This window comes from Apteryx mantelli, chromosome 1 (genome assembly GCF_036417845.1).
Source record: "Apteryx mantelli isolate bAptMan1 chromosome 1, bAptMan1.hap1, whole genome shotgun sequence".
NCBI lineage: Eukaryota > Metazoa > Chordata > Aves > Apterygiformes > Apterygidae > Apteryx > Apteryx mantelli.
The window spans coordinates 26,121,104-26,143,432 of NC_089978.1; the positions used below are offsets into that span (position 1 = coordinate 26,121,104).

Sequence of the window (22,329 nt, forward strand, 5' to 3'; positions counted from 1 at the left end):
GTTAGATCTAGACCTTCCCCTGCAGTAAGCTCCTCACAAAAGACTGAAAGCTTTAAAGCCCCCCAAACCCAAACATTATTTGAATAAAAATCAGAATCTTTTAAAAGAAAAAATCTGTGTGTCTAGCTCAGATGGACTGAATTAAAATATTTATTTTGTCTTATATATGTGTGTATATATGTAAGATGAAATCTCCCCCTGCCCATCCTCAAGGGCAAGTTCTTGTTTCCAGCTCACTCACTGTCTGAAAGACACCATACTCTGCCCAGTCTCCTCTGGTCCCCAGATGAGTCCTTTTTCTTTGGGAAGCCTGGCTGTATCTGATCCTCAGTGAAGTATTTTGGTGTCTCTGCACAAGCCAGAGGCCCTCAGCTTCATGCAGCAATCTCCTACTTACAGGATCCCTTGATCATTGAATCCTCCTCTCCCTGGAGTAGGTGTGATATGGCTCCAAAAAAAAAAGCATAATCTCCCCCAGTCTGGTGCAAGCAGCCATTCATCCTACAGGAAAATGGCTCATATGAAGAACAAATAAGTTGTCCATCATACCTGCTCCACAGCAGCTTAAAAAAATGGCTTGGCTCCGAGTAAGGCTGAAACAAAAGCACTGACAATTTTTTTTGCTCCTGAAACGTAGACATGGTTTCTGAAATGAAATGCACTTAGAACTACAGTTGTTCTGTGAATCAGACATTTGTAACAGTGATGAAGCCATCGATGGTGTCCCTTTCACAGACGCTTGGCTTCCTGAGAGTCCCAGCAGAGCCACCAGGGAGCCCAAAAACTGGGACAAGGTATTCCCTAGCTTTGGGGACACTCCAGGATTTTTTATAAACTCTACCTCACTACAGAGCAGCCCACAGCTTTCCTCTTTTCATTTACATGATTAAAAAAATGCTCACTTTTTATTTTAATTCCTATTGCAAGGCCTGAGTCAACTCAATTTTTAACAGTTTTAATTTGTTGATACTTTTGAATTCCAAAATGTTCTTTGTAAAATCACTTCATATTCTGTTCTTTTTGAGATGAATATTAACCTGGTTCTATAATATTCACCTACAATCAGAAATTGCAGTTCTGTTTTTATGAGCTTTTATCCTTGCTTGAGATGCACATTCCAAATCTTATTTGTATTTTTGGCTTAAAGATATGTCAAGTTTTCTCCACGTTCAAGACCTTAAACCCATCTGTCCACTTGACTGGATTAAGTAGGTCCTTTCATTTCTCAGAATATTCCCTTTTGAATAGAGGTTGCTTTATTTTTGTAGTAAATACAAAGAAAACTCAGAATAGGTCTTTGAAGTTATAACACATAATATTTATCCAAGCACTGACTTCTCTATTTTATTAACATAATTTCATTTCATAACATTAATTCAGAAATCCAGACCTACAGAAGTCAAGAATATTTGTTGCCTCAACTTGAATGGGCTTTAGAACAGCTCAAAAGCACTCCCAGGATATATGTGAGGTAGAATATCCCATCAATAAGAATTTGTTTGACTATGAATTTATTTCTGCAACTGCTGACTAATTGTTGAGTATCTTGTCTTACCACATTGTCGGAAGGGAAAAGAAAAATCACGTTAAATAAGAATTGGTTTAAATCACTGTCATTTAAAAAGAATTGTTACCTCAAAATAAACATAGTGGCTGCACTTTCCATTTTTTCAAAATAATCTTATGCCTTTATTAAATTCAAGATTTGTCGTAAGATGAATTCTGAAGAGAGGACGAATGGCCATGTATTCCTGTACAAGTCTACTTTGAGTATTGTAACAAATCCATGGCCAAGCACAACACATATGTAATCCTTCTTTCACCCTCTAACCACTCAAAATGCCACACGGTCACTGGGAGAGAGCTCCCCTCCTCTTGCCAAATAACGCTGGTCCCTGCTTGAACAAGAGTGTTCACAATGTGTCAGGTTACTGAATTACTGATACGAAAGAACTGCCTCTGAATGACCAATTAGCAAAGACAGGAGTAGTAATGAGACACAGAAGCTGTTCTTTGTTTTCTTGTTGCTTGATCTCAAGGGATTATGTTATTTCATTTAAAGCAGAAAGTAAACAATACGTGGGAGAGAGTGAGGGACAGAGGCACATCTGGGCTGACTAAGTAGATCATCGAAGCTTGTTGATACATAAGTCTTCTTTGGGTAAAAAGTAGATATAATAAGGTAAGTGGGACTTCTGGGACAGCTGGAACCCCGAAGAATTAGGAGATTTCCAGCTGAGGCTGTTAGGTGTAAATTGCCCAGAAATTTATAAAAGAGCTACAACAGCTTTCTCACCTTCCCACCTGAGAAAGGGAGAATGAGGAACACTGCTCCCCTGAGCGCAGATGAATATCCCAAGGAAGCATGAGCTGAGAGGACCCCTTGCTCTGTGCTCGCTATTGCTATCTCCCAGGGCTGGAGAAGTAAAATGTGCACTGGAAGTAGAATTCCTTTTGCAAAGCTGGTGTAGGCCTAGGTCTAGTGTGTCCCTTTTTTGTGCTCTGCCTGTGGATCGGGGATAACTTCACCTAATGACTGCTCCTTAGGTTTCCTCCTGTTCATCTCTAAGCTTCCAGACTGCGCTGTCTACAGCTGCCTACTGGATTTCCCCAAGCCACCTGGTGTCCCTCCTTTCTGCCCAGCAAATACTTCTGAAATGGCTCCTCTCAACCAGATCTGAGATCTAGTTCTGTGCTCTTCTTGAAACTGTGTCTCCCCAATGTCTACACTTCTGTTACTCCCCTGCCATCCTCTCGGCTTGCTGGTCGCCCTCCTAGGGTGTCCTTCAGAGCACCCTTTGCAGACTAGCCCTCTTTGGAGGCTGGCAGCCCCTTCTCTGTCAGTTATGCTTATTCTGGGGAACCTCATTGGTAATGTGGCTTCAGTTGCTATTTCTGTGATTACTTGCATATTTAAACATCTATTCCAGATGCCTCTTCAAAATAAAACTTTGGCCCTTCTTTCTGGCACTGCTCACAGAAGTTTAGATTTTAGACTCTTTTCTCTGACCTTCTCTCTCAGTCACTTGAGATGAGATCACCATCCTGACTTTTGCTCAGGTTGAAAACTAAGTGTGTGTCTGCAGTGCGTTTTGCAATACTCTTGCTCAGACCTGGATAGATTCATTTTGCCATTTTCCTAGCCATACAAAATGCTGCTGTTAAAAATAATTTCTAAGTGTACCATTTTAACCATGCCATATCTTTCTGTACATCTGTCCACTAGATCCTTTTTCTGTATTATATCCAGGGACTTCAAGGCTCTTCAGAATTTACCTCTACACTGCTTCTCAACTTTCATCATTGGAATGCTGAGTTGTGCAGAAGGCTTTTTTTAACAACTTCACTTCTCCATGTGTTTTAAGAAAGAAGTTTCCTGCAGACATCTACAAAACAGCTTTTAAACCTTTATGATGGGATTTCGCCAAATCCATCAAGTCATGCTACCATCTACTCAGATAAATCACTGCCTCTTAGTTTGTCTTGTTCCTGCTTCCTAGTAGAGCTAGCAAATGTCGGATATTGTAACAGTTAGGGACAGTCGTCCATGTAAGCCTTCTTTTATTTGGAAAAAAATAGCAAAAATGACATCTTTCATACAGTCAAACATCATCAGGCAGGTAATAAGAATGATGTCATCAAAATTAAACTCTACTTTCAAAGAAGGCAGCTTTTATATTGCCTTAAAAAAACTTGACATTGTCTGGGTAAGACCAGTTGCCTTTTTTCTGGGTGTAGCTTTCAGATATCACATATGATATCTGAAGCAGTTACATTAAACCAAAGGTAAACACTGAGACCTAACTGTTATTACTGAGAGTGAAAAGAATATTTTTTCTCACTGTTTCTTTCAGGTGAGAATATGTGTTTCCCAAAGAATTTCTTCATAGGTGTCTTCCTCACATCCACAGCCAGTTCCTTGACTGCAGAGTGGGGAACTGAAAACCAGACCAGAATGCACAAAGAAAGGTAAGAGACATGGCTGTGTTCAGACATGTACAAGAGTGCTACTGCCCCAGTACACCATTCCTGGGCATTATCTTGCTAAGATGCCTCCTATAAGCAATAGCTTGAGTGATATGGCAGGCCCTTGGGAGACGTTGTGTTTTCCCTCCATGTGGGTTACTTCTTGCTTCTTCAGCTTTATGCTAAACTAGCAAATTCTGACCAAAGGTGCAGTCGAATTGGAAGATAAGTGAAATTAGCCCAATCTAGCTGCCTGCTCAGATTTTGTTCATGTCTTCTTAAAAGGGTAAAATATCAAACTGAAATAACTTAGACGTGTTGAAAATATTCAGACATGCCTGTGAAGCCCCACTGGCTTTAACACCTTCTGAAGGACAGACACAGCTTTCTTCCAAGCTATAGCAGAACACAGTAATCTCAGAAGATGAAAAAATACATTACGCAGAAAAATTTTCTTCCCATAAGGCAATCTCAGGATGTGATGCCCACGGTCCTCAAAACAATTTGTGCAAAATCCATTTTCCTTGTGAGCTGAGAACTGCCCACTCCTGGTGGAGGGAGGAAGGACTGTGTGGGGGGAGTTCTAGCTGGAGAATGATAAAATTGTTGCTTAACTGTTTAATTGAGTATAATTACCTAAAACCCTTCTGCTGCAGAAAGAAAAATGATTGTAAGTCACATTTTTAAAGCTACCCAAAGATACAAAACTTCTCTGTAGAAATTGATGACTGAAGAGACAGTAACTCTGCAGTAATGCCTATTATTTCTTGAAAATAAATAATTTATTGGTGGTGTCTCAATGGATTTTTTTCCTGAGGTCAAAGTGGGAAAACATCTACTGTTAGCTTAGAATGACCTCCGCTTATGGTTTAGGGATTTTTGTTTTTGCTTCGTTATGTGTTTGTAGGTAAACACACGACTAAACAATGTCAAATCTTTGTTTTATCTTACCTTTTAATTAGTGTGTCATAGAACACAAACATATAAGATCGGACTGTTCTAATTGTAAAATTGTATCATAAAGTAATATTTACTACCTTGTGAAAGTGAAGTAGTATTCAGACACTGAAAGAATCTCTTCACCTTTCCCACCTTCATCCTTTATAAGGAACTTGACTGCAATAGGACAGTCTTATCTAATATAGAAAAATACCTAGCGGCAGCTGGCAAGTATTTTAAGTTTATGTAAAATTCTAGATGGAGAGAGAACCATCTAGTGGGGAAGTGTCTCACTTCGCATCTTAAAAGTTGACAAAATGAGATATCCTATGAGTCTGATGCTCTTTTGGCAGATGAGAAAACGTAGTTAGAATCTGCTGCAGAATGTTCCAAAAGAAGTGAAGAGCCATCCACAGTGTACCTCGTATTACTATGCCATGGACAGCAGCTATCCACAACAAATACTCACTTTCATTTTCCTTTAGTTGGTACATAGAATGGTGTCTCCTGAAGTTAACGTGATCATTCTCAGCTGCAAAGTTCAAACTCTTCAATTGCAATAGCTTTCTTTTATTTTCAAATATTCCTGATGGAGATTGCTTGGCATTTTCAAAATTATCTAGCAAGCAGTGGATAATTTCCTCTTCAATTTTGTAGTTACACACAAATATTAGAAAAGCTTTGATGTCGCTGTGTTTGAGGCATTAACGGCTATGAAGAAAAAAACACCCTTTTCAACTAAGTCTTCAATTGCTTTCTCTGTTGAAACATGAGTCCTTTTATTGCAGGCAATATATCTTCATAAGGAAAAAAAAGCTTTGTATATTTTAGCTATGGCTCTTGAAAGACAGCACCATTTAATTTGCTGTTAGAAGCAAATGAATTATTATGGATAATTCTTTGTCATACTGCTTGACTCCTGCAGCAGCCGCTTTGTCACTTTGTGCATTCAGACTTTTAGAAAAAAAATTCTTAGAAGCAATGACAGTAATGCTTTTGTGATCTATTCTTTGTGAATGCTCTCTTACATTTAAGAGCCCACCAGAAGCAAGTGAAAAACTTTTTCCAGATAAACTATAGAAAGCCTCAGGGCAATTGCTGTTATCTTTCTTGGTACATACTAAACAAATCCTATGTTCCATTAAAACCCAATGCTTTCTCTTTTGGGGTATATCTTAACTTGGTCATGTTGCCATTATCATAACCCATGTGAGAATAATTCAGGTTTGGAAAGGATGTCAGGAGGTCTTATGTTCAAAGCAGGAATTCAGACCAAGGCCCAAAACCAGATGGAGTATTCTAGATATGGTCTAATGAGTGCTGAGTAAAAGGGCATCTACTTGGCATGATTACTTCCCTTGATCTCGGGCTCTGTACTTGTTGATACCACCCAGCATGCTGTTAACCTTCATCACTGCCAAGGCACATTGGTGGCTCCTGCTTGGCTTGCTCTCCATCAGGACCTCCAGGCTTGTCTCAGCAGAGCTGCTTCCCAGCCAGTCAGCCCCAATCTGTGCCACTTCTGGAGGGGTCAGTCCATCCCCAGCACAGGACTTTGCATTTGTCCTGGTTGAATTTCATGAGATTCCTGTTGACCCATTTCTCCAGCCAGTCTAGGTTCCTCTGGATGGCAGCCCTGCCCACCAGTGTATCAATTGCCCCTCAGTTTCATGTCACCCACTGGCTTGATGATGGGGCAGCCTGTCTCCTCCAGGTCACTGATAAAGATATTAAACAGGTCCCAGCATACACCCCTGGGAAATTCAGCTTGTAACTGGCATCCAGGTAGTGTGATACATTAATCACTACCAGAATACTAGCCAGTTTTTCACCCATCTACTTGTCTACCCATCCGGACTGCAACATCTCACTTGGATCATACTAGGGTAGAATGTGTTAAAGGCCTCACTCAGGTCAGCACAGATGACATCGACCTCTCTCATCCTCATCCCACGCTCTCCCCTCATCTAGAGATCAAGCTTTTTCACCATAGAGAGCAATCAGCTTGGTCAGGCATGATTTAGCCACGGCAAATCCATGCTGATTGTCCCCAATCCCCTTCTTGTCCTTCACATGACAAGAAACAGCCTTCCAGAGGAAGTATTCCATGATTTTCCCTGGAACTGAAGTGAGGGTGACCAGCCTGTAGCTCCTTGAGTCGTCCTTCTTGCCCTTTTTGAAGATAAGTGCCACATTCACCTTTCTCCAGTCACCACAGGTCCCCCCAAATCCCACAGTCTTTCCAAGATACTTGTGTTTTCATTTCTCCTCTGTGCCTAAGACTGATCAGAGCCAGCAGTAACCAACGTGTCTGGGCCCCAAGTTCTGCGGATTGCAAAAGGTGGATGCATTTAGCAGCGCTGATTCCAAAGCAGCATTTTATTACTAAGAAAGTTGTTACCCAGATGCATGTCTTCAGAGATGCTATATAAAATAAACTAAGCTCAAAGATTCCCAAAATAGAACAAAAAAAAGAAGAGTTGTATTCCTGTTAAAAGCACCAGAGTTCTTGATCTCACCCATTTTATCTTTGTTAGTCTTCAAGAAAACTGCATTCTGTGACTCCATGGAGTGGAAAGCTGTAGCTCTATTTTACTAAAAGCTCAGATGTTTACAAGACCGTAATGAGTAAGTTGATCTTAGCCAATTCTAGAATTATTATGTTATTATTTTCCAGGGAAGTGCAATGAACAGTTGCTGTTTTAGGCAAAAGGGAATCCAAATGTCTCCTTGCTTCTTTTCTAACATGTTATTGACAACTTCAGTACTGAAAACTTCAGTATTTAATACTTTGCTGCCCAGGAGAGCAATCTTTTCCCTAGGAGAGATGCTGTCCTGATAAAACCAAGGAACAGAGTTTATACTTGCTATAGAAAATCCCTCCCCAGGCAGGGGCTTTAGGAGTCAGATATCCCAGCCACCCCAGGAACTCAAAGCTTACTGTCACACATGGTGACTCTGGGACTATTTACATAGTAATATATGATTAATGAATTCATATTCATTAATCAATTAATTAATAATATCAATTCAATTAATAAATCATATAATAATTTTTGCTTCTTTCCCTTTCCCAGGCTCTTCCTACCCATTGGGTTGTTGGGTTCTTTTCTACAAAGTGTTCTCTTTTTCCTCTGCCTTTTTGCATTTATTTTTTTTGTGTTCTTTATAGTGTTCTCTTTCCTGCTCTTTGTTCATTATTGCTCCATATTGCTCTGTGCTCCTTATTGCTCTCTTACTCTTTTTTGGGTGGCAGTTTGTTTCCTCCTGCTCCTCAGCCTGCTAAACTGAGCAAACTGCTTACAGAGCCCTGTCACCATGTCCCCCAAGGAAAACTGTCACAACACCAATGAAAATAGTCCTCAGGAGCCTCCTTGAAGCTTGATGTAGCTTCTCATTCAGTTAAGGTCTGCCCCACTGGAGGTAAGGGGTAAAGCTCCCATTTCAAGGAGTCTGGGTACTGAGCATTTTGGCTGAGGTTAGCGAAAGTAGCATTTATTGATGTCATGGAAAAATGAAGTATTCCCTCCATGGATCCTAATAGTTGTCACATTAGGACCACTGACTAGTTCCATTCACTATGCTGTAAAAAAACACATTGAATCCATATTGACTGATTTGCATTGGCTCAGTCATGCTATTGCAAGCACTGAAGCAAAGAGTAAAGGAACGTTACCTGTTAATGTGAATAGAGCGGCAGAATCTGGCCTAAGTGAAACTGTACAGACAGAAAATATAGACATATATAATATAGTTACAAACAGTTTTAAAATATTTTATTTTATTGTTCAGAAGTGTTTTATGAATGAATAAGGCTACAAAAAAAGCAAAATGAAAATTCCTTAGGAAGAATCAGAAATGAATAAGTGAATGTCACAGTTTCCTGATGGTGTTTTGATCTATCTGTGCTCCTTTCCAAGGGCCTCTTTGTTTTCTTTGGAGTTCATTCTTCCTGACTTAAACTGAACCAGGAATGAACCCTAACACTTCACCACTAGAAATGCTGAGGACAAATTGTAAGTGTAGTTGACAAATACTGTTTTTTTGTTTCTTTGGTAACATTAATCTCTTTCCTAAAAACACTTTTTTCCATCTTAATCGTTACCATCTTTACTACATCTTTACTAATCTTAATAAGGCTAGAAATCACACTTGGACTCTAGTGGAATTCTTCAAGAATAATAACCTTGAATTTGATGTTGTGATTGACTGATCTGAGATAACTGTACTGATATTACTATGCCAGGGCATTCCTCCATGGTAGTTCTCAGAATCCTTTCAAAACACTGAAATTTTTTATGCAACCTTTGGCCGCATGGTTTGGAGCAGGCTTATGCTTGTCCTCAGTAGGAAGCGTAATTCATTGTACCTATGCCACATGAGGTCTGAGTTACCATCTCTCTTAGGACACTGCTCATCTATTCATCACAATGAAGATATGACATCATATAGTCAATAATATCCAGTGTTCCGGCCAAAAATGCTAATTTCGCACTGTCTCATGCTATTCGGTTCTTTTTCTTATAATTGTTCAACTGAAAGATCCTGACACTTCTGTAATTCCGAAAAAGTCAAAAGAGCCTCAGGAGAAAACTTCCTATAAATTACTTTAAAGCTTTATATGCAAGTGAGCAACATGAAGCTAAAACACACACTGAGAAAGTTTGCTATCCATATCAGCAAAGTATAGTTTAGATATTTTAGCCTGTCATTCTTACAACTATTCCTGAAAGCATTCCTCAATATATATGCTATTGGAGAGCTGTTTTATATCTTAGGATCAGTAAAGACTTAAAAATTATTCATTCTTTCTAATAATAATCCTTGACACAGATAAAAATGTTGCTAATAATCTTACATTTATTAATGAATATGATTTAATTAGTGCAAAATTACTAGATTAGTCTAATTACAAAATACTAGCGGAATGAAAAACCTTATAGAAATTCAACAACTAACATTACTTCTTCCCCTCTTCTCTCTCCTGAACTCAGGGTATGTTCACTCCTTCTATACTCCCTGTTTCATATATACTTTTGTATGGGCTTTTCCCCATCCCTTCAATTTATTCCTTGTCAAATACAGAGGGACTCTGAGGAAACTGAAGATGGGATGTGGCTATTATTTGTTGTTAAATCTGCCTATTCAAATGAACCTGTCTAATCCTTTTTCTCTGATGATTTAGTTCTTGAATGGAGTAAAAGCAGTAATCGGCATATCATCAGCCTAATAATGTTCATTCTTTTTCTCCTGTCAGCATGGAATATTGCAATGACAGACTAACAGCCTGACTTACCAAGACTTCTCCATGGCCTTGCAGCAGAGTGGACCTTCTTTTAGACCCAAATTTGTTTTTGATACTCGGTCACGTAAGGTATACTGTCACTGTTTGCTAAGCACTGAAAAAGATAAGCTGTGGAACTGTGAGTATAGAAGTTCCTATTTTAATTAAATAAGCAAATATCTTACTTCTCTTAAATTACTATTGTGATTTTCCTTTTAAGAAATTCTTGCATGCTCATAATCAGATATCTGAATGTTGGTAAACAGAATGCTATTTTGCAGGTACTGTAACTTGTCTCATCCCCTACATGAAGAATGTAAATGTGATGCTGAATCAGCTCCCACTTTGGTTCCTTCTCTAGGGACTCTAGCACAATATTCCTAGGTGGTTCAAAGTTACACCTGTCCCAACTCCTGACATTTCCACCAGAAATTGTGTGACCCTGTCTCAGGGTTAAATGACACAGACTTCATCAACTCATACTGAACAATGGCAAGTTTGTCCTGAATGTGCCCAGTAGGCTTTCTCTGAATGTGCTAGTAATATTCTTCTGAAAGATTCCTTCTTTCCATCATTCAGAGGAAAAACTCAAGTGCAGTGTCCTTCAGCAAGATCATGATGGATGTGTTGCTTAGAGCATTGTCTGAAGTAGGATGACTCCAGGGGAGCAAATACTGCACCATGCCTCAATGTTGTCTATTACTCCTGCATATGCTACTCCACCAGCGGCTACAGATACTCTCGGACAGTGTGACTGCTTGTGATGTATTTTTGCCTTTTTGCTTTTGGTAATTTTTTTTAAATATAAGCAATGAGACCACAGTCATGCTCTCTTAGAAAAGGACAAAATTATGGTGGATTTAGCATAAAACAGAAGAAATATTTGCTTATCTGGCCCACAGATGCTCGAAGAGCATGTTCATTAGCAAAAGTCCTCCTTCTATAACCATTCTGGATATTGTTCTCATTAGTCCAGTCTTTCTCCCTGGCAGTTTTTGGGGAAAATGAAGGAGGGCAAAGCCAGAAATAGCTTGATTTTCCTTGCATCTGCTGTACCTGTCAGCTTTCATTTTTATTCACCTGTTCTCTCTGCTGGGACTTGGTATCTAAGAGAAGGAATAATCTTCCATCATGATGTCTCCGGATTTGGGTGGAAGACAGAACTGTGAAGAACACTTGCCAGAGGTATGAAAGACACTGATTATGAGTACAAACTCTATGCAAGGATTTACTGGGTAGCCAAATGGAGAAGATATGCCACTTACTGTGCAAAGAATGACTTCAGTGTCTCATTGACCTGGTATGCTGGATTGTATTTCTTCACTGAAAGCCTTGCATTTTGGTCTAAGTTTACTTCAATTAATAGGTGTTCAGTTTGTTCCCCGTCTATTCATTTTTAAAGGGTTTGCAGGAGCACAGTGATGCTAGATAAAACTCACCTGTGTTGAACTGGGCTCTGGCACAGTTCTATTGCGTCTAACGAAGTCTCCTTTGAAGCTTATATTGCATGACATTGTTTCTTCCATTAATCCATGAACAAATGGATTATCCACCATGCTGCTGAGCTTGGGAGGAGAGCTCCAGATTTTGTTGGTTTTTCTCCCTCTCTGTCAGGGTGTGAGGGCTGGCTGCTCCCAAAGGGAAGATGAGCCAGGAGCTGAGGGTAATCCTCCAGTCCTCATCGACAGGGCGCAGCTCTGTAGGGGCTGAACACGGTGGGCAGAGCCAGGTGCTGGTAACAGGGTCCATTGACAGTCTCAGGCAAGGCAAGCAGTGAACCAGGTCCAGGGTCAATCCAGGGATCCAATCAGGAACAAGAAGACACAGGACCAGAGACAAGACAGGAGACAAGACTACAACATGGGTCCAAAGTCTCTCCAGGAGACAGGGCCAATGACAGGACTGGAGATGACCTACAGCATGTGTACAAGCTGTCCATCCAGGAGACAAACTACCTGCAGCATAGATCCAAGGTTAATCCAGGAGGTAGGACCACAGAAGGGAGGCAGACACACCTAAAGCATAGCTCAGGCAGGGAATGAAGACCCTGGGCTGAGCTGAAATGGGGCTCCTGGGTCCAGGGGTGTAGGTGAAGCTGGTCAGGGCCAATCAGGACCAGTAGTGCCCTTAGGGTCCTGGCGCAGTCTTTTAGAAGGATAAAACCTCTGTGAGGCAGGGATACATCCAGAATTTGTAATGAATTATACCTATATGAGGAGAACATTGGTTTACTCCGTACTTTATGTTCATCACAATGAAATTGCCTGGAAGCTAGGAGATTTATAACTGTCTTGCTGAGGAAAAGTGTTCTGGTGAGTTAATGAAGAAACTGGGAGCACCAAATACCCCAGCAGAGCTGAGACTGACACTGGGACCAGTGCTGGGGGACAGCCACAGTGCTAGGAGCTCCTGGAGCTCATAGAGGGCTGTTCCCCAGCACATATTTCAGGACATGCTCTCCTTCCCTTTTCCCCAAAACTCCTTTCTCCCCAAGTGGCCTAGCTGAGCCAGCTTCAGAAGCAGTTTCTTCTTTCCTTTCTCCAGGGTGTCTGCGCAGGGACTGGAGGCAAATGACAGCAATGTTGCTGTCATGTGCAGAGCTCCATGTGGCTGTGGGAGTTCATGCCTGCCTGTGAGCTTAAGCCTGTGAACTGGCACCATGGACATGTGAGAGGAAGGGGTTGCTGCCCCTTATTTCAACAGCAATGCAGGTATGGCCATCATCAAGTGATACTTCTCTGCCTGGAGCATGAGGCAATCCAAGGCCGGGGTCTGGCTGCAGCATAGCAACCAGTAAGCCATAGTCCTGTAGTTCCCTGGGGTCTGCAGTGAAGAAGGAGCACCACTGGCAGCTGGGCACAGAGCAGGAGGACAAGGAGGGCAGGACACCTCAGCAAGCAGACATCAGCAGCAAAAATCTTCTATTGAAGGGCATGGGGCAGAGACATATCTTGCATTAAATACTCATCATGAGATGCCTTGTAGAGCTACAGTTAGGGGCAAGTAACTTTTGTTTCTATGATGATATCAAGGTGCCTTGGACTGTGGAGGGAGATAACCAGGAGCTAGCCCCATGTTGGGAGGTCTCTGCATACTGCTGGGAGGCTAGAGTAGAGGAGCCAGATCTGTGTGTGTTTGCTGCATTCTTTTTCAGAAATATTGAGAACAGTGATTTATTTACAGCTTCTGGGTTATTCTTTGCAGTGGAGGTTGACACACCTTGTACACCTCTGCTGAGAAGTGTACCCCATCTTGCTATCAGATGATATATTAAAAACTCATAGCTGTAAATTAATGGATGTTTTCCAGGTATTGATTTTTCTCCAATGGCAAAATGCAGTGGCAGGCAGGTTTTGTTCTTTCATTGAGGTCTTCAGAGTTGGGTGGGCATTGCAGTTTTTTATTTTGATTCATAACCTGTGGAGTAATAACGTAACTGAAACAATACAAATGTAAGACTTCATCTTGGCTGCAGAAACATTAAAAAGAAACTCAGATGAAAGGTCTCTTGGTTGGAAGCATATTTTCTAGTGGGAGCAGACGTTTTTCTAGCTGTAGTTCCAAGAGATGTTGTTACATGCACATGCCAAAAATTTATGACAGCTGCTAGACAGCTGTCATAGTATTTGGATTTTGGCTATGACAATGCAGTATGATTTTTATTTTCGTCTGCTCAAAATGAGTAACATCCTGCAATAGTACAGCATATAAATAATTCAGCTGCTTAGAGAATTTTATACACAAAAACGGAAATGTTTCATTTAACACCACCTTTTAATTTGAAGACCAACTATCCACTTTTAAGATTCCTGGCTCTAATCCAATATACTTTGTTTCTCTGTGTCTCTCTTTCTTGATAAATGTTGAATACAGGATTTTTCCTCCAGAAGATATTGTCTGTTGTATTGATGTTGACAAAACCAAACTCTGTGATAATTTTTAATTACATGAGAAGAATGAGTCTCTCCCTCTTCTTTATTATTGTAACTTCCTCCAACATTCACTGTATGATATTAGAGGAAGAAAAATCATTCTGTGGTAGAAATACAGGGTTATTATCAGAAGATATCAGTTCTCTATGCAGTTTTTTATAGTTTTCATTATACCTCAGCAATGCAGATAATCAGTATTTACCAATGCCACAAGATAATCTGAGTTTTAATTTTTTGATACTTAGGTTTTTAGACCCTTAAATAGTAGGCACTTCAGTTAAAGTATGCTTCCCATCAGTGTTTACAGCTATTACTTTGTCATTCTGATGTTAATCTTCTTTGAATGACAAAGTAAGCAAGCACTCCAAGATGCCAGATGGTGTTAACAGACATGCTCACATATCTCCAACAGAAGTGGTTCAAATGGTTATTGTCACCTGGAAGCTACTGCCTCCAGGGCTGAAGACATCAGAACTGATTGTATAAGCACTCCAGGCTGCTTCAAAGCAAAGTAACTGTAAATTAACTTAAATAACTTAAATCACCTTCAGCCTTAGAGGTCAGGAAGCATTGGGATAAGGTGAAAGCTGCCAAAAGGCAACATAAATTATACCCTGAAATTACATTACACTTTATTTACACTGCAATAATTGGAAAATACTTCTTGCATCATATGAATTAAAAGGAAAAAGATGCAGGGTTGCCATTCAGTGAGGGTGAGGAGGCAGTCTGAAAACAATCTAGTTAAGATCCCTAACTAAAAGCATAAGTTGCCTTTGTTTTTAGTGGGATAGTTTTTTTGAGTATGATGGTAAAGGCAGGATGGATAGTCAGAATGAGACTATGGAAATAGAAATCTGAGGAAGGAGTAAAAACCATGGTTCAGCTTGATGAGGAGAAGCAGAATTCTAGATAGTGGAATGAATTAGCTTTGGAAATTGTTGGTCTGATACCAGGGATTACAAATAAATCTCTCATGCTGGGAAAGTGTTAATGGCAATAACTGACACTTGGAATATGCAGAGGTAGAAGACACCACTCTGGAGGTTATTAGATGTTTATTATCTTGAAATCCCTGAACTGCAAGGGGAACCCAGAAACCTTGTGGGGAAGCGACTGGGCTGTCCCAGGCAGTGCAGAGCATCAGCCTAGGGCGAGGTTCAAGGCGGGGGGGGGCATGTGGGTGTAAGGCGAATTAACAGGTTACACTATGGGGTACTGCACATGTGCTACAGATGGCAAGGGAAGAGATAATTCTTTCGGTATACAGATAACAAGGGAAGCAGTAATTCTTTAGGAGTACACAAGTCCAGTTTGACACCTATGTGGCACAAGTCTAAGGGCTGCGACCTGCCATTCTTTGTGGGTTCTGCACACCAAGTGTTTTGGCAGCTGGAATAACTGATTGGTCAACATGCTCCTGTCTCCTCGCCAATCTTCTGCTGTTTACCCACTACAGAAAGGTGATTGGGAAAGTGAGTCAGGCAACTGAAAGCACAGTCTGCTGTTCTTGTTGGCTTTTAAATAGCTGCAGTCATTACCTATTTGCAATTGCCAGTTTCATTAAAGTGAAATAAAATTGATCAGTTACATTAAAGGTGAGCAAGCCTGCTAGTCATGCATCCACAGCCTCAATGGAAAGGCTGTCAGCTATACAAGTTATCCAAAGCACGCAGACTCTTCCTAGGAGTTCTACCATTACCTCAAAGGATATACTGGTATTAAATGATAGGCCATGGAGCATACTGAATTTGCCATTACAGAAAAAAAACATTGGGGAAAAAATGAAGACAGTTGCTAAATCAATTTATTAGATTTAGCAGAGAAAAATACACCAATAAATGCCTTTTATATTGTTAATAAAGTTCCTCTCCATAAGCCTTTACTATTATATTGCAAAGACATCAAGTACCAATTTATTTGTATAATAGACTCACTGAGGTACATCATATATATACTAAACAATTGAGACTTGTCATCCTGCAAACTCTCTTCATGCCAAATGTATAACTGATGGTGAGGAAGATCTTCCTGCTGATGACCCTCACAGTAAAGAAATGTTTTCTTATGTTTAAATGGAACTATCTGCATTTCAGTTTGTGCCCATTGCTTCTTGTCCTGTCTCTGGGCACCACTGAGAAGAGTCTGGCCCCCTCCTCTTTACACTCTCCCATCACTTATTTATACACATTGATAAGATCCCCCCTCAGTCTTCTCTTCTCCAGGCTGAATAAGCCCAGCTCTCTCAGTCTTTCCTCATAAGAGAGATGCTCCAGTGGCCCTTCACTGGACTTGTTCCAGTATGCCCATGTCTCTCTTGTACTGAGGAGTCCAGTACTGGACCCAGCACTCCAGGTGTGGCCTCACCAGGGCTGAGTAGAGGAGAAGGATCACCTCCCTCAACCTGCTGGCAACGCTCTTCCTGATGCAGCCTAAGATACCACTGGCCTCCTTTGCCATGAGGGTGCATTGCTGGCTCACATTCAACTTGTCCACCAGGACCCCAAGGTGTTCCTCTGCAGAGCTGCTTTCCAGCCAGTCAGTCCCCAGCATGTACTGGTGCACGGGGTTATTGCTCCCCACGTGCAGGACTTGGCATTTCCCTTTGCTGAACTTCATGCACTTCCTCTCTGCCCATTTCTCCAGCCTGTCGAGGTCCCTCCATATGGCAGCACAACCATCCAGTGCATCAGCCACTTCTCCCAGTTTTGTATCATGTGCAGACTTTCTGAGCATGTACGCTGTCCCATCATCCAGTTCATTAATGAAGTTGTTCAACAATATTAGACCAGGTACCAACCCCTGGGGTACACCACTAGTAACCTCTGCCTGGACTTTGTGCTGCTGATCACAACACTTTCAGCTCAGCAGTTCAGCCAGTTTTCAGTGCATCTCACTTGCACTTATCTAGCCCATGCCTCCTCAACTTGTCTTTGAAAATGTTTTGAGAGTCAGTGTCAAAAGCCTTACTAAAGTTGAGATAAACAGCATCCACTGCTCTCCCCTCATCCAGTGAGCTAGTCACCTCATTGCAGAAGGCTATATCAGGTTGGTCAGGCATGATTTCCCCTTCATAAATCCATGCTGACTTCTCCCAGTCACCTTCTTGTCCTTCATATGCTTGGAAATGGTTTGCAGGATTATTTGATCCATCACATTCCCAGGGACTGAGGTTAGCTGACTGGCCTGTAGTTCCTCAGATTCTTCTTCTTGCCCTTCTTTGAGATAGGGTTGACATCTGCTTTCTTCCAGTCCTCACAAACCTCCCCTAATCCCATAACCTTTCAAAGATAATCGACAGCAGCATCAAAATGACATTGTCCAGCTCCCTCAGCACTTGTGAGTGCATCCCATCAGGGCCCAGGGGCTTGTGTACGTACAGTTTGTTTAAGTGTTCCCTAACCTGATCTTCCTCCACCAACAGTAAGTCTACCTTGCTCCAGACTTTCCCACTGGTCTCAGGTAGCCACTGGCCCCTGAAGACTGATTGCACCAGTAATGACTGAGGCAAAGACGGCATTCAGGACCTCAGCCTTTTATGTATTCTGTGTCACCAAGTCCACTGCCCCACTCAGCAGCAAGCCCACATTTTCCTTAGTCTTCCTTTTGCTTCTGATAAACCTGCAGAAGCTCTTCTTGTTGCCCTTCACATCTGTCTCCAGATTCAACTCCAGGTGAGCTTTGGTTCTCCTAACCCTGCACACTCCAGCAGTATTGCTATATTTCTCCTGGGTGACTGGACCTGGCTTCCACCTCTTGTGTGCTTCCTTTTTATGTTTCAGTATTCATCAGGAGCAAATTGTTCATCCATGCAGGCCCCCTGCCACCTTTGCTTGACATTCTGCACCTGGAGATGGACCAGTCTGGAGCTTGGAGAGGTGATCTCCGAAAATCAACCAACACTCCTGGACCCCTCTTCTCTCCAGGGCTGTATTTGTGTTCAATAAAATCAATAAAATCCTCTTTATGCATAGAATTGTGCCAGTTACTTCTGCAAAAGTGAGATGCGTCTTCCCCCCTCCTCCTTATTCTTTTTCAAAGCTGGAAACTGTCTTCTAAGTTGCAAAGACAACTTTCTGGTTTACACATCCTTGCCCTGGAAGGGGAAATAGGGTACATGTTCAGTTTTTGATCTCACGAGGTCTTCGTGTACACTTCCTGTGCATGCACTTTTTAATAACGCACAACCCAAGCAGAAACCCTCCTCCTTTCCTCTGACACTCTTTCAGACTATTTATTCCAGTGAATAACTCTATTGTCAATGACAGAGCATTTCCATTCCCATTAAGGAACAGATGGCTAGAAGTAACAGCTACATGATGGAAGCAAACTCTGCTTATGACAATACATAACTTTGATTTCTAATTTAGGGCATGTTCTAATTAAATTTTGCCTTTTCAAAACTATAAATGTTTTTATTTTCACATTCAATTCTAAATTGGTTCTCTGGTCAATATTAAAATGTTATTTTGTCAACTGCTCAGCTGGATTCAAGGGTCTCACTTCTCTGTGGTTCTCATGGACCACCATTGTGTTCTTAATCTGTGACCATATTGTAATGCAGGGAGATCAATATTGCACTAAAATGAGAAGTAAGAAAATGGAGAATAATAGTAGAATTTATTTGACTATAAGGAATTAAAATAATAGAGCTAGATGCAAACTGTACAAATCACTCCTAATCTCCTTTCTCTTTCTTCCTTCTGTTCAATTTTTCATGAGCATATGTACTGCCTGGCTCCAGCTGCCAAGAGACATTTCATGCTATTCACAGGAGCAACTATTGATTTCTGGATCATAGAAGACTGATCACTGCTGAGTCAATATGTGGGACTGAGGTACCAAAATTCAATTTAAGGAGGTTTCAGACAACCTGTAATGTTACTAGTGAAATGCAATATTTTGCTTGTAATTTTCAGGTAATCGCTTTAATCTATCACAAAGTTTGTTTTCACTCATCTCATTCCAAGAGAAGAGTTGGTTTTGGTCTTTTATGTTGGCTGAGATATATATATTTTATATGTACGTCACTCTTTTTTTCCAATAATGAAGAACAAGTCAAAAATGTGTGCTTTGTAGTTGAAAGAAGAGATGCTTTCAACTAGCGTCCTAGCCTAAAGAAATGGCTAGAACAGTTTTCCTTTAAAAAATGCAGTTTTTACAAAAATTGTTTTCACTCTCTTACCAACATACATTTCAATTATATTTTAAGAGATAAAAGTCAAGTTTTCAGTTACAGATTTTTTAATGGCAAAATGTCCATTTTGACATTATTTGTCTTGATTTAGTCATATTATATTCAAATAATTTAAAAATACTACTTTCTACATTGTCTATAACATTTTAATGCAATCTTAATGCTAAAAGAACAATCAACATGACTGAAAATAAGGAAGTCATTATTCAAAACAAAACCTTTCCTTGGTGTCAAACTGAAATGTTTCTGGATTTTTATTCCACAGGACACTTAAGTTCTTGCTCAGATTCAGAATTAGAAAAATGCCATTTCCTGCAGAATGGAAATTTGGTTTTGACCAGTTTTTGTGACACCATGAGAAGAGAGGTCTCAGTTCCCAGAGTCTTTGACTACTCCCTGGGACTCCATGGCAAACACTTGTGTCCCATCTGAGAAATGCTGACCTCTCTCTAAAATTTCACTCTAAAATTCATGCTAAAAGTAGTTATCCTGAGTCTAGACCCCCGAGCCCTTTGCAGACAAGGGCAGAGAGCATGAGCTCACAACTCTATAAGAAACCAGTATATGAAACAGCGGACAGCTAACTCACAATAAGGAAATGCACTGAAGCTATCTAGTACTGGGGTATCTATGATTGCTTCAGGAGGAAGGCATGTGTAAGTCAGGTCTTAGAGCACTAACTAAGAGTTCAGAAAATGACCTTTGCAAATAAAACAAACATAAATGTGGCATCTCAAAGCCTTAGAAAGGAAATTTGCTAGGCACAGCTTTTTGGTAAGCAGGGAAAAGAGCAGCACTGAATTTCCTGGAAACGTCAGATGAGCAGAGGCCCATGGGTAACACGGACACTGAGGTATGTGTAACATTTGTAATTACATTTGAAAGCGGCAGACCAGGAGGACTGTCCAGGGCATCTGGACAGTCAATTCACTCCAACCACATCTACTGCCTGCAGTGTCAAGGCAAAGGAGCCCAGGCAAGCTAAACGGCAGGACGAGTTTACCAAAGCTTTCTTGCAAAGCTTGATGTTAGCAAGGCCTTTGACATGGTTTCCCATAGCATCCTTGTAACCAAAGTGGAGAGATATGGACTAGATGAGTGGGAGTATTTAGACTCTGGTTACTTCCATCTTTGAAGATACTTATAATATGGCTGGACAAGGCCCTGAGCAGCCCTCCTTTGATACTATCCCTGGTTTGCACTGTGGGCGGGACCAAATCACCTCCAGAGAGCCCATCTAACCTAAATCATATTATGCCTTTCAAAGGGATAAAAATACTCCATATAATAGTGTCTCCCTTTTGTGGTAAGGCCGCAGCAGGGCTCTCTCTGATTCTCTCAGAATCCAGTCCCAGAACTACAAATTGCTAGAGTTTGGCCTCTGTTTGGAGAGCTCTTTCAGAATCCCTTGTCCACCTGCCACACAAACTGGAATATTGAAATTCATTATCTGAACTGCTTTCCTGTAATCCTATGACAAATTTGGCCTAAAGAAAAAGCAGCATAAGAAGTCATTATTAGGGAGTAGAGGTTTGGTGGCAGCACATATGACCTTTTAATTTTAGGGCACAAGTTCAGCTGTGACTGTCAGTGGAAAGTATGAGGTTTTCTTGGTAGTCTATGAGGTGAGCCAGTTCAGTTTCTTACTTCCCCATTAGCCCTGCTTGGTGTGATGTTCTCTTCTGTATCATGCCCATGCACTGGGCTCCCCAACAGCCTATGCCCTGCTGCACCACAGCCAGATTTGAGCTGTGCCCACTCCTGCTCCATGTGTATGCATGCCTGCAAAGGGGGAGATGGAAATTAAAAAAAAATGCAAGTGAAGAAATTGTTTTTTTAATAACATGTATTTTAACTTTAGCAAAGTTTCTGTTATACTGAGTTGAAACTAGGTTTCATTTCTTCCAGCATTTGAAAAGATTGTGAATGAAGATTGAACATCAAATACAGTCAAAACACTGTCACAGAAGTATGCGTCAAAGTCTCAGTACAAAATAGTTCCACAAGCTTATTTAAATGCAGAGAAAACCTTACTCTTGAATGCCCTCATTGCAATGCCAAGTCTACTTGTGATAGCAGAAAAATGGAGACAGTTCTTAAAGGTTAAAACTCAACCTTTAAGAAAACATAAACACAAGTAGAAAATTGTCAGGAAGTGTTCTCAAGACACTGTGTTCTCAAGACAATCTGTTTGCAGATTGCATGGGTTAAGAGGACCTATGTGTGGAAATTAGTGCTTTGTGGGCTTCTTTCTGATACAATCTAGTCTCCCATTGCCAGAGTAGTCAGCACAACCACTTAAAAAGTTCTCATGGAGAACTTCTTTTCATCAGAAAACTGTAGTTTGGATATAGTGAAAAGATTTTTGCAGAAACAATGCAAAAAGGGAAAAAAAGTTGAAACAGTATTTTAACTATCTTTCTTTGCTTTAAAATATGACAATTCCTATGTTGTTAGTGTTCATTTATGTTTATATACAATTTATACATATATCATTTAGTATTGGATTTAATATTATACAAAAGTAAAATGATCCTATTTTGATCCAACTTTGTCAGTGAAAGGTTTCAGTGTTAAAAAAGAAATAGTTAGTCCAACTATTCAATTTTTGAATTTTTATTCTTTAGAAACATAGAAAATTCAGCTTTGCATCCAGATGTGGAAGAAAATCAGCCAAAAATAATCAAGAAGAAAACTGAATTTTTATGTAGAAGATAATTCCTGATTTCTGATTAGTTCTAGTAAGCTGCTTGTAAGGTGATGGAGTCTGAAGGAGTCCATACTTCTCAACTATGCCACCAGTATCAGCCTATATTGTCCTAATGGCTTTTAATTGTTCTGATCCTTCCATTGTGGGTACCACATGCCATCAGCCTCTGAGGAGCATCTTCTCTCCTCCTTATTCTTGGTGATGATAGTTTCCTTTTTTTCTGTTGTCTCATTTGATCCCCAGAGACTCTTATTTCCTCGCTCTTCCCTATTGTTTGAACCCAATTGCAGATCAATGCTCA

At 40.6% G+C, this 22,329-nt stretch overlaps 1 long non-coding RNA gene across 13 annotated transcripts in view; it reads left to right on the top strand.

Annotated features, from left to right (window-relative positions):
• LOC106500377 (uncharacterized) overlaps positions 1–21,780 on the top strand; it is a 49,957-nt gene extending 28,177 nt beyond the window's left edge. For 2 of the 13 annotated variants that reach the window (XR_010883390.1, XR_010883391.1), the window contains 7 exons: positions 3,855–3,969; positions 7,443–7,533; positions 8,826–8,921; positions 10,163–10,328; positions 10,471–11,489; positions 12,734–12,900; positions 17,904–18,097. This is a non-coding gene — a long non-coding RNA (uncharacterized lncRNA). Of the gene's footprint in view, positions 1–3,854; positions 3,970–7,442; positions 7,534–8,825; positions 8,922–10,162; positions 10,329–10,470; positions 11,490–12,733; positions 12,901–17,903; positions 18,960–21,226 lie in introns of those variants that run through there. The other 11 variants (XR_010883381.1, XR_010883386.1, XR_010883383.1 and 8 more) reach the window with 11 other exon arrangements.
• The last annotated feature ends 549 nt before the right edge of the window (positions 21,781–22,329 follow it).